Source organism: Magnolia sinica, chromosome 4, assembly GCF_029962835.1.
Source record: "Magnolia sinica isolate HGM2019 chromosome 4, MsV1, whole genome shotgun sequence".
Lineage (NCBI taxonomy): Eukaryota > Viridiplantae > Streptophyta > Magnoliopsida > Magnoliales > Magnoliaceae > Magnolia > Magnolia sinica.
The window spans coordinates 38070293-38086209 of NC_080576.1; positions in this window are offsets into that span (position 1 = coordinate 38070293).

Sequence of the window (15917 nt, forward strand, 5' to 3'; positions counted from 1 at the left end):
TGCTCCTATGGACCTTGTCATGGATGGCCTATGTCACTAAGTTTCAAAGATTTGAAGTAGGCCCATTGTAATGTTTGCAAGAAATCTACCCCCATCCATCCATTTTGCCGGATAGTGTTAGGGTATAAGCCCAAAAATGAGGCAGATTTAAGAGTCAAGTGGGCCGCATCGACATAAAATAGTGAGACCAGAACATCCACCGTTGAATCATTTGTAGGACCATAGACATTTTGGATCAGGCTAACATTTTTATATTTTCAGTTCATCCCAATAGGAATAACCCTATGAACGGTATAGATGGCATATGAACATCATGGTGGAGCTCAGGGTAATTTCAACGGTAGGCATTTCCCTACCCACTTTTTCCCGTCCTGTGGCCCGCTTGAGTTCCGGATCTTTTTAGCTCAAGTTCTAACATGGTCTGACAAAACAGATGGAGCGGAGTGGATTTCTCACAAACATCACGTTGGGCCCTACCTACCTTCCGAGCGAGCACTCGAGCAATCCCGGTGATGGAAGATCCTGACCCTTTGATTCTTGGCTAATAATGGAAAGCTAATAAATGGGACGGAAGAAAAGGCCAAAAAAAGAAATTTTTTTTTACAGAATTGGATGGCTAGGATCTTTCAAATGAGGGTCTTTGGGAACATCTGCCATCCAATGTGAGGTCCATGGATAAAACGATCTGGGTCATTAAACCACGAGCTCACATGTACGGAATCCGGAATCTCAGATGATGGGCCAATTTTCAATTAGGTTGTCAAGGGGCCGGCTGATTTGTCCAAGCCCGGTCACAGCACTTCTACTAATACATGACAAGGAGAAATTTCCGACTGTACGACCCATTTATGACCTCATTTTACCTTCCAAGAATAAGCCCCAACTGTACGGACGCATTCCCAAAGGTCGAAAATGCCCCTGCTTTTTCCTTCATTCGGATCGGCTGGTGCTCGAAGACGAGCGCTGACGCCCCTCAAACTCCGATTTATACGAACGGTTCAAAAGAGATCAACCTTCGTGGGCCCCACAGCTATGTATTTATTATATCCATAACGTTCATCCATATTTAGAGATCATTTCGGACATTATCCAAAAAAACCAAAAAATTCGTATCCAAAGATCAACTGGACCACACCACAAAGAGCAGCAGAAAATTGATTTTCACCGTTGAAACTTTTGTAGGGCCCACCATAAGATTTATTTTCCATCCAATTTATTCATAAGGTCACAAAGACCTGGATGAAGAGGAAAAACAAATTTCATAATGATCCAAAACTTCTGTGACCCCTGAAATGGTTTCAATGGTAGACGTTCAATCCTCCAAAGCCATTTACAGTGTGGTCTACTTGATAGCTAACCTTCAATCCTCCAAAGCCATTTACAGTGTGGTCCACTTGATAGCTAGATCTGTCTTATTTTTCCTCTCAAGCCTTAGTACGAGTTTGTGACGGTTTAGATATAACACATACCTTGTAATAGGACCCAAAAAAAAGTGGTGGGGATTACAACAGCAAAAAATAAAAAAATAATAATAATAAATAAATAAAGGAACCTATGGCTACGACGTTTTCTATGGCTACGGATTATCACCATAGCCATAGTAATAGCCCCTGCCATTTCGGTATGTCTTTTTATATGTATAGAAGGTCTTTCGATATGCCTTTCGATATGCATCGAAGATCTTTCGATTAATCGAAAAAGGTCCAAAACTGTCCAGCAAGGTCTTTCGATATGTCTTTCGATATGCATCGAAGATCTTTCGATTAATCGAAAAAGGTCAAGAACTGTCTAGCGAGGTCTTTCGATATGTCTTTCGATATGCATCGAAGATCTTTTGATTAATCGAAAAAGGTCCAGAACTGTCCAGCGAGTTTGCCTCAAAAATCTTGCAATTTTCGATAGGTGAGATGACCAATAGCTACGGATTATAACCATAGCCATAACTGTAGTCTGTGCCAGCCTATGAAATTTATTTTATTTTTTATTTTTTTAATTTTTTTACATGGAGAACTTTATTCTACCTACAATTTTCTCTAATACATATTTATATAAATATGTATATATAAGCATATAAAAAAAAATTTCTCTCTCTTTTTTTTTTTCATTTCTTTCTTTATTCATTTAACAAGAATATCTTCTAAACCAAAATTAGTTACTTAACGTACCCTATATGATTTGGGGTAGGAGAAGCTACTTTAGCTAACCAACCTGGTTATTTTTCAAGATTCCATCAAGTCGATGGTCGAAAATCCATTTCATTCACTTTGCGGTCAATTTCAATCAGTTCGCGATCAATTTCGTTCATTTCATTTACTTCGCAATCAATTCCATGCATTTCACGGTCAATCCCAGCGATTCCGTTTTGATTCATAGTCATTTTCATGCATTTCACGGTAATTGCCTTCACTTCACGGTCATTTCCATGCATTTCACGGCCAATTCACTTCACTCTAGGGTCATTTTCATGCATTTCACGATCATTTCCAGCGATTATGTTTAGATTCACGGTCATTTCCATGCACTTCACAGTCAATTCTCTTCACTTCACGGTCATTTCCATGCATTTCACGGTCAATTCGCTTCACTTCACGGTCACTTTCATGCATTTCATGGTCGTTTCCGGCGATTCCGTTTAGATTCACGATCATTTCCATGCACTTCACGGTCAATTCTCTTCACTTCACGGTCATTTCCATGCACTTCACAGTCAATTTCCTTCACTTCACGGTCATTTCCATGCACTTCACGGTCAATTCCCTTCACTTCACGACCATTTCCACGCACTTCGTGGTCAATTCACTTCACTTCACCATCATTTCCATGCATTTCACGGTCATTCCCGACGATTCTGTGTTCATTCACGGTCAATTTGACGCACTTCACGGTCAATTCACTTCACTTCACGGCCATTTCCACGCACTTCACGGTCAATTCACTTAACTTCACCGTCATTTCCATGCATTTCACGGTCATTCCTGACGATTCCGTGTTCATTCACGGTCAATTCGACGCACTTCACAGTCAATTCACTTCACTTCAAGGCCATTTCCACGCACTTCGCGGTCAATCCACTTCACTTCACCGTCATTTCCATGCATTTCACCGTCATTCCCGGTGATTCCGTGTTCATTCACGGTGAATTCGATGCACTTCACGGTCAATTCACTTCACTTCACGACCATTTCCACATACTTCGCGGTCAATTCACTTCACTTCACCGTCATTTCCATGCATTTCACGGTCATTCCCGCCTTCTGTGTTGATTCATGGTCAATTCGACGCACTTCACGGTCAATTCACTTCACGGCCATTTCCACGCACTTCGCGGTCAATTCACTTCACTTCACCGTCATTTCCATGCATTTCACGGTCATTCCCGGTGATTCCATGTTCATTCACGGTCAATTCAACGCACTTCACGGTCAATTCACTTCACTTCACGGCCATTTCCACGCACTTCGCGGTCAATTCACTTCACTTCACCGTCATTTCCATGCATTTCACGGTCATTCTCGACGATTCCGTGTTCATTCACGGTCAATTGCATTCAGGTCAATTCACTTCACTTCACGGCCATTTCCCTGCTTCGCGGTCAATTCACTTAACTTCATCGTCATTTCCATGCATTTCATGGTCATTCCGGCGATTCCGTTTCGGTCATTTTGATGCACTTCACGGTCAATTCACTTCACTTCACGGCCATTTCCACGCATTGGGTCAATTCACTTAACTTCATCCGTCATTTCCATGCATTTCATGGAAATTCGGTGATGTTCATTCACGTGAATTGATGCACTTCACGTGTGAATTCACTATGCACTGAGTGAAGGCATTTCCACGCGAAGTCGCGTCATTCACTGTGAATGTCATCCTCATTTCCATCGCATGGAAATGACGGTGAAATGCATGGAAATGATGGTGAAGTGAAGTGAATTGACCGCAATGCGTGAAATGGCCGTGAAGTGAATGAATTGACCGTGAAGTGCGAAATGACCGTAATCAACACGGAATAGGCGGAATGACCGTGAAATGCATGGAAATGATGGTGAAGTGAAGTGAATTGACCGCAAGTGCGTGAAATGTACGTGAAGTGAAGTGAATTGACCGTGAAGTGCGTCAAATTGACCGTGACGGAATAGGTCGGAATGACCGTGAAATGCATGGAAATGACGGTGAGTGAATGGACTCGAATGGAATAATCATTGAACGGAATCGAATGGAATCATCATCGGATGGAAATGAATGGAATCATCATCGAATGGAATCGAATAGAATTATGGAATGAAATCCAGTGTGATCAACATCGAATGAATCGAATTAACTGTGAATGAACACAGAATTGTCGGGAATGACCGTGAAATGCATGGAAATGATGGTGAAGTGAAGTGAATTGACCGCGAAGTGCGTGGAAATGGCCGTGAAGTGAAGTGAATTGATCGTGAAGTGCGTCGAATTGACCGTGAATGAACACGGAATCGCCAGGAATGACCGTGAAATGCATGGAAATGATGGTGAAGTGAAGTGAATTGACCGCGAAGTGTAAGACCCGTATCCTATACTATACTGTTCCGTAGGCTTCCGCGGTCATTCTGGTCGAATTCTAGCGACCCGCAATCTGTTATTAGCATTTGTGCGCGATCCTTAGATGTGTCCTTTATTCCAGAGTCAACTCAACCCGAGACTTGTACCCTTGCAAACGTGCTGTCGCTGCAGTTCCAACGACGAGTCTCGCACGCCAAGGCGATACCCGGGCCAGGAGATGTGGGCCCGCGTTCAATTCGAAAAAAATACCGTACGTTGTAATTCCTAGAGAATCTTTACGAAATGTCACATCAATCCATCAATCAATCAAAGTACTCCCATCACCTCACACCCCATCCCCAAGTACAACCACCCCTCCCCTAAAGTCAACTTTTCTTACAACAAAGTACCCCCTTACATTACTCACCATCCCTCTCATCCCATCACTCCACCTCACCACTTCTTTCTCTCCCATTTTCTCTCTCATCATTCCAAGAAACTCCCATGGGAGCAACCCACATCTAAGCAAAACTCCATGAGAGGCTTTGTGTGGCCCACTTCCTATCTCTCATCCCCACCCTCCAAAAACAATCTTAACCGCGAAAGTTCGTCCTTTGGAGCTCTAGATTACGTTGGTGGAAGGAGTTGATCTAGAGTTGGGTGTTTCTCTCTCTCCTTCCTTTATTTGTGGCCCATTTAATGATTGTATGTGGTATCCAAACCGTCCATCAAATGAACCCCATGGCCGTGCAAGCCATGTGGGCCCTACCGTATGGTGAGAAGAAAACACAAATATTGGATTGATCCAAATCAAGTGGGCCGTCCATGTGGGACCCACGTTGATGAGATAATTCACGTCATCCGTCCAGCGTCTCTGGACGCTAGACGTGCTTCAGTGAAGCTTGAACAGACAGGCGTCTACACGTGAAAAAAAATATATATATCAACTTTATTTGAGATTTTAGGTGGGCCACTCATGCAGGCCCCACCTTGATGTATGGATTTAATCCACATCGTCCATTCCATTCCTTGAATCATTTTAGGCGTTGAGCCGAAAGATGAAGGCAATTCGACTATCTGGCGGGCCATAGCATAGAAAATAGTGTTGTTACCATTGGAATCTACCCTGATGTTTCTATACACCGAAATATGCTCAATATTGGGCTTGTTTGATCTTTTATGGGCTGTAAAATCTAATGGGTGGGGTGGATTCTTCTGATGCGGGCCCCACCTAAGAAAAACCTCAGAAAAACTAAAATTTATAAAAATATGTTAGTGTGGGGCTTCCTTCTGCTGACGTCCAACGTCCAGAGGACGTTGCAGCGTTCGCTGTTGGACTTAGGTGGGATGGTGGGCCTCACTACAGACCTCACCATGATGTGTGTTGAACATCCACACCATGCACCCGATGGGTCCCCTTTAATTAGTGGATCACCCCAAAAATCAGCCATACATGGGACTTAGGTGGTCCACATTTCAAAGTAGTAGGGGTTGAATGCCTACCCTCGAAACCTTTGTTTTTGGGTCCCAAAAGTTTTGGATGCTTATGATATTTGTTTTTTGACCTTTATTAAGGTCTGTGTGACCCTATCAGCGGATGGGATGGAAACTAAACGTTATAGTGGGACCCACACCATAATGTATATGTTTTGTCCAGACCGTCCATCTGATGGACGAGCAGCAGCAAGGTGCTACTGTGCTCGGACGTCAACACGTGGGCCTCACCACGAGGTATTGTTATATCATAACCGTCCATCCACTGGACGTGGCCCCACCTGACGCAGGTGTATTATCCAAACCGTCCCTCAGGATGGTGGACCCTGATGAAGCATGTGTTATATCCTTCACCGTCCAGACATATCTGGATGGTGCTGAACTTATTAGGATGGGGCTGTAATGGGCCACCCAATAAATGTATATATTTTATATCTAAATCGTCCACCCATTAGACGTGGACCCCACCATGGTAGCGTCCGTCCGTCCTAGTTTGAACAGCTGAAAACCAATCTTCGCGATCTTTTACAATTCTGCCACCTAGGCATGGGTTGCTGCCACCCCATGGGACACCTTGGACGGTCCAGATCATGAAAAGTGATGATGGGTGGGGCCCACTGTCAAAACCCAGTAGTAAGCACGTCCGTCATTGGATGTTTTGCTCCAGAAAGGAACTGTTTGGATGCTTTATTCAAAAAAAATAAAATAGGTGGGGCCCACTTCTGATGATATTCTCGGGGATCTACTCCGTTCATCATTTTCTCAGTAACGTGTAAGCCCATGGGTCAAAGTATGAAGTAAATCCGAACTCTATGTGGGCCACACTATCCACCTGTGATGAGGCACTACCCACCGTTGAAGCAACCCTCTGTTATCCTTTACATGCATGCATATGAAATTTTGCTTATTTACAAATTTGCCACTCTCCCTTCTAGAATAGTCTGTCATTCGTTCCTCCCTGCTACACCATCCAAAAGAAGTGAAATTTGGCGAATATCCACCATTTTTCGTGCTCTTTCCATCGGTTCAGTTTGGGTCCCGATCGCCCAAGGATGTCCAAGATACTTTCTTAATGGTTATTGTCTGATCTTGCCCATCGGGTCACTTATACACTGATCCAAGGGATGAATTTTGACGTGTACGGCTAATTTGTGGTCATCGGGCCATATATAAAGTTTCAAGCTGAACGGATGGTGGAAACCCTGTGATCAAGCATTCTGGCTGACTTTCAGGCCACTTGAGCTTCAATTTCTCAAAATTTTTGGATCACTGGCGTGTAAATCCGTCGATCTTGGTCCCCTGGGGTCCGTCCCTTGCCTTGGTGAATTATGAGCGTTAAATCCATGCTTTTAGCACCCTTTTGTAGTCCATGCTCCTAAATACACCTTGCATCACAAACATGATTAAAGCAGGGCGTTAAACAGTATCATGTACGTAAAATCAGGTAATAATTGGGATCTAATATGCAATATTCGACCCTCATCAGTAGCGTGTGGGGCCCACCTTGTATTGATGTAGGTGCACACCCAGCCGTCCATCTGTTGTGCTGCTGTGCAAGGACCACCATGATGTATTTGTTCATCCACACCGTCTAGATGATCTAGACGGTGCTGGACGTGTTTGGACGGTGATGAGGACTCCACCATGATGTATGTATTTTATGTCCACGTCTTCCTTATACTGGTCCCATCTTGATGGATGTGATTCATCCACACCGCTCGACCATGTGATAGGACCCACCTGTAATGTATATTTGAGGCCCACTTGTTGTTTTATGAGACCCATCGGTGCCGCCCATTGATGCGGCCCAACTTGATATGATGAGGCCCATGTGCAGAGCCCACCTGTTTTGACGTCACCAGATTCTGTGGGACCCCACCATGATGTATTTATTCCATCCATATCATCCAGATGGTGCTGGACGGTACCAAACAATATTTGGACGGTGTTGATTTTGAGGGACAATGGCTGGATGGTGCTGATTTACATGGTAAACATTTGGATGGTGCTGATTTACCTAGTCAATGTTTGAGCAGTGCTGATCATCATTAGTGGGCCATGTGCCCCATGGAATAATAGTGTACAGTGATACACATGTTACACCTACAACCATTTAAATGATTTGTGGTGTGGTCCAAGCCCACTTGAGGCCCATTGGTGTGGTCCATCCATGAGCCCCATCATGATGTATATTTGAGGACCATGTGCAGGGCCCACCTGTGAAGTATATAGGCCCATGTGTAAGGCCCACTTATTGTGTGTTTGAAGCCCATGGGTTGTGTAATGACCCGAAAAATTTTGTGCCAAGACCCGAGTACTACCTTTGTTTTCCTTAGAAGCTTTTTGGGGTAATTAGCGCTATACTCGATTGCTTGTGAAATTTGCATCAATCACTCTAAATTTGATCTGTATGACTCTAAACCTGTAGAATGGTTAGCGTTATGTTACTTTGAAATCTGGGATTCATTGCTAAATCCAGTTGTTCTTGAGAATTTTTGAAAGTTCTGGATCGGACCTGGACCGCGCGTCGAAAGTCCGATAGCGATGATCTTAGGCTGTTGCGGTCACCATGTTGGGCTTGACCATCACTTCAAAAATCAAGTCCATATGATGTTCTGGGTCGATTTGATTGAGTCCGGAGTGAAGAGTGTGAGAACGGTTGAAAATTTAATGAGATTTTATGAAATCTGAGTCGTGTCGCTTGCGCGACAATTTTAAGCTATCTGACCATTGGATTTTGACCCAATTTCGCCCTCTGATCAGGAAAGGTGGCCCAGGCATGTCCTTGTGCTTGTGGACCTGATCGAGATTCGGTGACCATTGTTTTGAGTTTGGTCCGCCACGGCTGATCTGAAGATCCGGTTGGTACGAAAACTCAGCTTGACCTAGATCCATGGTCAAAGAGCTTAAGTCTGACCTTTTGTGGTAATCAACCCACCGGAAGTGCTTCGTTGGATCGAGAGAGGCTTGTTTTGGTTATACCCTAAGTATACCTTGGCTCTGGGGTTATTTTCATCAATGTTAGGCCTATTTATAAACCTTAAAACCCTAGCTCTCTTTTCCATACGAATTTCCTAACCTTAGCTTAGAAAGAGAGAGGGAAAAGAGAGAGAGTGAGAGAGAAGTTGGTGAATCATCTTAGATTCTTTTCTGTTCTTCTTCATCCTTAAACCTTTACTTTAGAATCGTTATTCCGACAATTCTGAGTTCATCCTTGGGTAAGTTAACCTAACCCTAATCTGTGTTAGAGCTTAGATAGTCTTTGTGTTGTTGCAGCTCATTTCTATTCTTGCTTTAAGTTATCCTGTCGCCGTTGACGAAGACTTATCGTCTGAAATCAGTTCGATGTTCTTTTCTGGATTAAGGTGCGGACTTTAATCGTATATGTTATGATTTTCAAGGCTCTCAATGTTAGTGAATGGTTTATTCTTGCTATGAATGAGATTTCACACGCCAAATGTTATGTTTATGTTGCGTTCCTGATATGCATGTGTTACATTGAGATTTGTGTATTCTGTGTATGTATAAAGTACCGTATGCGTATGAAATATGAACATGTGATTGCCATGATTATCTGTCGTGTACTTATGCTAATTGTATGTGCGGCAACTCCTTGGTAAAAGGGATTGTCCAAATGTGTATATTTCAACATACGTCATGTATGTTATATTATGTATTCTAAGTGTTTGTAGAAATGTCTGAATGATCTAAGGTGTGATATATCCACCTAGTATGGGCGTTGAGAAGTGATTCTCAACTCTCCCACTAGTGTGTATGATTTCCTTCATGCAAGTTACATTCCTTGTTGTTTAATTTCAAGTCTTACTTATGTGAAATTCCATGTTAAGTTGATATTCTTCAAATGCTTACGTACTACATGATTTGAGTTGTTGTTCCATTACTATTATAAATTGTAGATACGAATATCTGTTGTAGTGGAATGTGTGTGGGACTATGAGTTAGTCCAGGAAATCGGTAATCGACCCTAAGTTCGTGGCTGAGATTACTTTCACCATGTAAGACATGATTAGACGAACCTGAGTCGTATTAGAGTTGTCGGCAGTGGTTTGGCCATGCGGAGTGTTTGCGCACTCTATGTCATTCAACCCAACGTATGCTCATGCTAGTCGAGTTCGTCAAGTAACCCGATTGTCCAATGTATGTTCACTATGTATGGACGCTACTGCTTGAATTTAGGGTACCAAACTTACCAATGAAATCCTATTAACCATGGTACATTGATCCGTTAAGACTCATGAGCCAGACATGGTGGTATGGGACACCGTGGTCGAGCTGTCGGCCTACGCTGGGGTGACGAGCCTCCCCGTAGTGACCAGTGAGCAACCAAACTCGTGAGCCGATTATGGTGGTATGGGACACTATATTCGTGCTGTCGACCTACATTGATTGGTGACGAGCCCTTTATAGTGACCTCAAGCATGCCTGGATACTGCATTGAGGTGACGAGCCTTAGTATAGTAACGAAGGTATGATAGGCGTGCATTGATTGGTGTCGAGCCCTTTGCAACGACCTACAACTATATGATCGTATGAGATGTCTAGGACTGACGACCCTAGAATGGATCACTGTTTGGATGGTGATATGAGGAAGGTATCTTAGCTTCCCAATCCTGCTGTATGAAAAGGACTAATAACAACTTGGTAATCATGTTCATGCACCGCATTTGGATGTGCTTTATAGACGTGGCGCACTTTGAGGCGATGTCATGCGTAACGTAAGATAAAGATGCTGAGGGTGTACGCGTAAGGGCACACATCATTCTTCATACATCCTTGCATTAACAAGAGTACTTAGGACATGTTTAATTGTTCTACTTTATCATTACTGCTTGATTGAACTGATAACATGTTAACATTTGCTTTATTGTTCCACTGAGTTGATCACTCACTCCCACGTTCTGGGGCGGTGTTGTGTACACCAACCAGACCCTATTGTAGGTTTAGATGATGGCATAGCCTGCGAGGCGGAGCCAGACTTTAATGATGATGAGGCTGCTTTCTCTTTTATGCAGTTTTTAGTCGGGTTCTAGTGAGCCTCGTTCTGATGCGCGGGATGCTGGGATTTCTTTTGGGAACTAAATGATGTAATTTGATACTTGTAATTTTAATAGTAACACTTACATTACGACCTGATATGTATATATATTTCAGGGATTCGCACATGTACACACATATATTTCTTTAAGTCTTCCGCTTGCTTTCTTCACTTATCCCTGAATTATATCTGCACTTTGGCTTAATATATTCCATGTTTTATGCACTAATACAGACAACATACACCCATCATCAAATATGTTGCATAAGTGATGTTTTGGAACTCGGGAGCTGAGTTATGCTCAACCCCCGAATTTCAGGGCGTTACAGGTTGTGGCCCATTGTGATGTATTCGAGGCCCATGGGCAAGGCCTGACGTAATGTGTTTATGGCCCATATAGTGAGGCCCATTGAGATATATTTCCGATCCATGTATTGCGGACCATTTGATGGATACAAGGCCCATTGGTGCGGACCATTAATGCGGCTCACTTGTTGTATATAAGGCCCATTGGTGTGGTTCAATGATGCGCCCCACCGTGATGTGTATGTTATCCAGGTTGTCCTTTGGCTGGACTGCCGGTAGGCCCAACTGTGATGAGTAGACCCACTTGCTGCATGTGCAAGGCCCACACGTGATGTATATTCGAGGCCCACCTATTATGTATTTATGGCCCATATGTCGTGGCCCATTGTGATATATTTTCGGCCCATTTGGTAAGGCCCAATGCGACTTATATTGGGCCATTGTGTGAGGCTATGAGCCCACTTATGTTTGGCTCTATATGTGCCACTCCTTGGGAGCAATGTTGGTTAAATGTCTACATTATCGAGATCAATTGTTGATGCCGGTTACTGATACCGGTTATGAGTATGTGAAAGTATAGCATCATGATATATGCCCATACACATCATCTGCATGTTTGTTATGAGATGTGGTTGATCATTGCATATGTCATTGGGCAGATTGTTATGAGACTCCCTGATAGGCGGAGGTTATCTCACATGAGTGCACGGTATGCCCAGGATTGATGCATGACTGGATTGTATGACTCATGCATCTTGCATTGTGTATTGTGATTACTATACGCCCTAGCGACATCAGGGTCGTAGCCTCCACAGACATATCGTGGATGGCTAGATGGGACACCGAAAATGTTTGGTTCTAACATACGGGTGCCATAAATGTCCCTGGGTGAAATTCTTAAACCTCCGTGGTCAGGAGACGCCCTAACGTCGAGACCGAGTGGATATATATGAGCGCATGAGGGCCGTATACCAGTAGGCTGCGTCTCCCACTATGTCGTGGTCGGTTGGGAGGCGGTGTGACCTTACCCGCTTGAGTGAGGGGGCAATGTCTAAGTTGAGTTTGACTAGCTTGAGGAATGTGTCCGCTATCGACGAGTCGGGCTCGATATTAGCAGGCGGATAGTGAGGTCTCTTCCACTTACCCAGTTGTGCGCTCGGATAGGGCGGCAAGCTAGCGTAGGTGTAATAGATCCCGGTAATAATTCCAGAGAGGAATCGTACAGATATGTGGATTTATTAAGCAGGAGTTACATACTCATTTATTCATTCATTCATTCACTATCCACTCGGGCTGGTGGTGTGCAACTATTTATCACGTGTACCTTCATAATGGCCAGGATTTCGGTTGGGGCGCGCGACTAACCTGAGATCAGGAGTTTACCACATCGAGTCTGACTATCCAAATTTAGGTATGAGACTAGTTTGGATAGAAGTCCCTTGTGATGGACCCCATAGCCTGCAACACTATGTACTATCATCCCGACTTCACACTCCAGCATGGTCATTCCATTCGCACCGTATATTGTATTACATCCGCGGCATATGACATTTTGGGTTACTGTGTTTCTGCATTTATATGGTCTAGATACTGCTGACGCTATTCGTGAACTCATTAGGAATTGCATATTGCATCGCATCCTCGGCATCTGATATTTGGCTCTTTATGACTCCTCATTTGCATAGCTGTCCTATATTGCGTATTCTGATATTGATTGACTCATTGACTTGTCTGTATTTTCGCTTACTCTGTTATCGTATGATTTATGATCTTGTCAGTATTTCTGCTTACTCTGATAATTCATGATCTTGTCAATGTTTCTGTTTATTCCGATATTGTACGATTTATGGATTACCAGTATTTTCGGTACTGTATGATGATGACATTGTATTGAATACTTGGCACTTACCTTGTGCACACACTTACACCACCCTCTAAGCTTTCTATAAGCTTATGCACGATAGATGCATGCAGGTGATGTTAGGTTGCAGCAGTGTTGAGCTTGGAGCGTGCAGTGGTCTTTTGGAGCTTGATTTTCGATTTATGTATTTTCCTTTCAGCATTGTACTCAAATGATCATATTAGTAGATATGTGTTGTTGATGTTGCCTTGTGAATTGAGTAATCTTGTGGTTATGCTTATAACTAGTTAAATGTACATTGGAAAAGAAAAAAATAAATCCTCCTTATAGGATCCCAGGATCGGAATATGATGTATGGACGTTAGGAGCCGAGAATGAGGTACTACGGAGGCTGTTGGCACCTGATTCGGCGATCGGGATTCCTATGAATCCAATTTCTGGGTTTGGGGCGTGGCACGAAGTGCGTGAAAATGGCTGTGAAGTGAAGTGAATTGACCGTGAAGTGCGTCGAATTGATTGTGAATGAACACGGAATCACCGGGAATGACCGTGAAATGCATGGAAATGATGGTGAAGTGAAGTGAATTGACCGCAAAGTGCGTGGACATGGCCGCGAAGTGAAGTGAATTGATCATGAAGTGCGTCGAATTGACTGTGAATGAACACGGAATCGTCGGGAATGACTGTGAAATGCATGAAAATGACGGTGAACTGAAGTGAATTGACCACAAAGTGCATGGAAATGGCCGTGAAGTGTGTCGAATTGACCGTGAATGAACACGGAATCGCCGGGAATGACCGTGAAATGCATAGAAATGACAGTGAAGTTAAGTGAATTGACCGCGAGTGCGTGGAAATGGGCATGTGTTGAGGGTCAAATATTACATATTAGACCCCAGTTATTGCTTAGATTTACGAACATGATACCGTTTAATGGCCCGCTTAAATCATGTTTGTGATGCAGAGTGTATTCACGAGCATGGACTGAAAAGGGAGCTTAAAGCATGGATTTAACGCTCTGATGACACTAAAGGCAAGGGAAGGACTCTAGGGGACCAAGATCGATGGAATTACACGCTAGGGATCTGCGAAAATCGGCCTGAAAGTCAGCCAGAATGCAAGATCACTGGGTTTCCATCATCTGTTCAGCTCAAAACTGTATACATGGCTCGAGGACCAAAAACTAACCGTACACGTCAAATTTCAGCCATTGGATCCCTCTGGAAGTGGCCCAACGGACAGATCAGCCCATAAGTTAGTGATTTGGGGCCCGCCTGGTATCTGAAAATGCTTGTTGAGGGTCGAATATTGCATATCAGACCCAGTTATTGCTTGGATTTATAAACATGGTACCGTTGAATATCCCATTTTAATCATGTTTGTGTTGCAAGGTGGAATTGCGAGTTGAGACTGGATCGGGATGCTAAAAGTATTGATTTAACGTTCAGAATGCACCAAGGCAAGGGACGGACTCCAGGGGACCAAGATCAATGGAATTACATGCCAGGGATCCGCGAAAATTGAGAAACTGAAGCCCAAGCGGCCTGAAAGTCAGCCAGTGCTTAGTATCTTTTCTGATATGGTAGGGCAATATCTAGAGGTCTTCATGGCTCGAGGACCAAAAACTAACCGTACACGTCAAATTTCAGCCATTGGATCCTCGTGAAAGTGGCTGAACTAATAGATCAGCCCATAAAACCCTGATTTGGGGCCCACCCGCTGTCCAGATACGCTTTAACTTCGGCCCCCACGGCTCAAATGAAATGGGGAGCTTTTTAGAGGGAAATTTGGAGACATCCTTTGACGCGTGAAGAGAGTTTTGTTTTTTTTCCTTTTTCCTTTTATTTTTATTTTAATTTGTTTATTTTGTTTTTAAGAGATCCAGCCCATCCATGTCCGGCTGAACCTCTTAGTTAGGGCTAAGAGGTGAAGCTTGCAGCGTGATGGGGGACCTTTTTACTTGTGCCTTTTGTTTAGACTGAACTGATGTTGATTTTAGTTGATTATTAAAGGAATGTTTTTCTTAGTCTTTAATGGTCTGTTGTGACTGAAATTACAATGGGTCTGCAATGGCTTTGAATATTTCTTTTTCCCTTTGATGTTTATAACGTCAGGAAGCCCTATTGTTCACCATCGTCTCATGGGCATGGTTGGATGACGGTACCCTTCCTGACCTTCATGGCATGTTGATTGGTTGGTAATTAGTTTAATCCTGTTGTTTGCTTTGTCTCATGGGCATGGTGTGGTGATGGAATCCATTCTAATTCATATACCTTCCATCTCTTGAAAACCAAATCAAGTCAGTTCAGTTTAAATTCAATAAATCTTGACGCAGGCATAAGATCTCCCTGATCTCTACAAGTGGATCCTCTGAATCCCTAGTTTCCTTCCTTTGAATTCCTTAAGTTATTAGATAATTATTCCACAATTACTCCTTAAATTCTATTTGATTTAGATTGCATCTTAGGCTAGTTCTATTTCTATCTAGTTTCAAGAAACGTACAAGTTTCAGTCCCTGTGGATTCGACCTCGGTCTTACCGAGTTTATTACTACATCACAACCCTACACTTGGGGAGTGAACAATGCTTCAATTTTGTTCTCAACGCCTTAAATGGAGTGACAGAGCAAATGGATGGAGCAGATGTCTCACGAACATCACAGTGGACCCTACATAAACA